Source organism: Apis dorsata, unplaced genomic scaffold (assembly GCF_000469605.1).
Source record: "Apis dorsata unplaced genomic scaffold, Apis dorsata 1.3 scaffold_1001, whole genome shotgun sequence".
NCBI classification, from domain to species: domain Eukaryota; kingdom Metazoa; phylum Arthropoda; class Insecta; order Hymenoptera; family Apidae; genus Apis; species Apis dorsata.
In genome coordinates this window covers 34,352-36,244 of record NW_006264102.1, presented here as the reverse complement: position 1 = coordinate 36,244, position 1,893 = coordinate 34,352, and the positions used below count along the sequence as shown (strand labels likewise).

The following is a 1,893-nucleotide window of genomic DNA, read 5'->3' as shown; positions in this document are numbered from 1 at the left end:
TTAATTATTTAGTTTTATTATTAATATTTTATTATTTAGTTTATAAGATATTTATTTTATTTAAATAGATTGAAATATAAAGAAAATATTATATAAAAAAAATATTTTTATTATTTTTATATTATAAAAATTAAAAAAAAAGAATAAAAAAAGATATATTATGTGATACTAATAATTTTTCTACAAATCTATAGAAATATCTTTATCAAAGAATAACAGAATTTTCTATTTGAATAAAAACATCAATATTATTTTTTTGTACTTAATTTCATTTCAATGATAAAAAAAACGATATTTTATAATCAAATTAAATTTTTAATCAAATAAATAGTGACATCTCAAATGTATTCTTGATCGTTCTGATCCTGATAACTATCTTTTTATATTTTACATTTAAAATATAAACTTTTATAAGTCATCAAATCGTACATTCAATCGGCATAAAAATGATATGTTTTAAAATATTTCATTATATTTAAATAAAACGAATATTTTATATATGTATATATATTTTTTTGTTTTAAATATAATTAGAAAGTGAAAAAAAATCAAAAATAATGAAATTGTATACTTTATTAATCAAAAAAATACATTTAAAAATCAAATATGTATGCATTTAATCAATATTTGATTTTAGAAATTTCAATATAAAACATTGTGATTATTTTTATATAATACAATATTAGAGCTTGTTTATTATCAAGTTATTATTAATATCAATTCAACTTTTTATTCTTCATACATTAGTCATTTATTTCATTCATTTCATTCAAAAATCTTCCTCAGTGAATAATTGAATCCTAACCTTCTCTGTCAGTAATAATATTTTAATAGTAAATAAATTCCAATATTTATCATGTATAAAACACAAAAATATTTTTTTGTAATAAAAATCATAAAATCAGATATTAATTGAATGTATATTTACTCGATTTTCAAATATTCAATTTTTTTCAAATGAATCATTCACAAATCATCAATTTTATTATTTTTGATTTTTATTTTATTTCAAACTATAGAATTTCTCTGATTATTTATCATTTATATCATAAATTTATGAGTCATCTTATACATTTTATTTGTTAATCTTAAATATTTCATTTATGACAAAAAAAATTTCAAAAGAAAACAATACTTTAATTTAAAATATATTATAAGCAAAAAATTTTTCTTATTTTTTTAATATTTTTTCAGATTTCAAAATCATTAATATTAACTATATTATATATTTTTATATATCAAAACATAATAACATAATGATGCAAAAATAAATCTAATGATCTATAATAAACTCAGCCAACTCTTTTTGCGAGCCATGTGAGTTTGAAATTTTTAATTAGCCAGTTTTCTTATTCCTTTTCCTCAAACGCTTTTAGTTAACCAAATCTCTTCTTCATCATAAATAAAGTAATTATTATTATGCCCTAGTCAATGAAATAAAATATATGAAAAAAACAACTAAAAAAGTATTATGTAAGTTGTAATAATAGAGTTCATCAAATCAAAGTTAATCAAAACTTTAAAAATATGAAAATTTTTCTGTTGCTCTTCTGAAAAGAATCGTAAGCTACAATTGATTTGCAAATCAGTTAGCCAGATCTGATTTATATATATTATGACTTTTATATGACTTTGAATATAAAATTTCAAAAATTGATCAATTAAAACAAATAATAAAATAATTATGATAAAAAGATTATTAAATGAAATTAATTAAATGAAAATTTAATTTAACAAATAGTTAAAATTATATTCATAACAGAATAATATATATCTTGAGAAAAATTTTTTGTTTATTATAATATCATAATAATATAATGTTTTTCTTTGATATTTTTTCTATTGTGAAAAATAAATAAAATATTAATAAATGAATAAATATTAATAAATGAA

At 16.2% G+C, this 1,893-nt stretch overlaps 1 protein-coding gene across 1 annotated transcript in view; it reads right to left on the bottom strand.

Moving 5' to 3' along the window:
- Positions 1–1,893, bottom strand: part of LOC102680148 (protein mahjong) — a 14,688-nt gene that overhangs the window by 6,272 nt on the left and 6,523 nt on the right. The gene's annotated exons all lie outside the window — the stretch shown is intronic.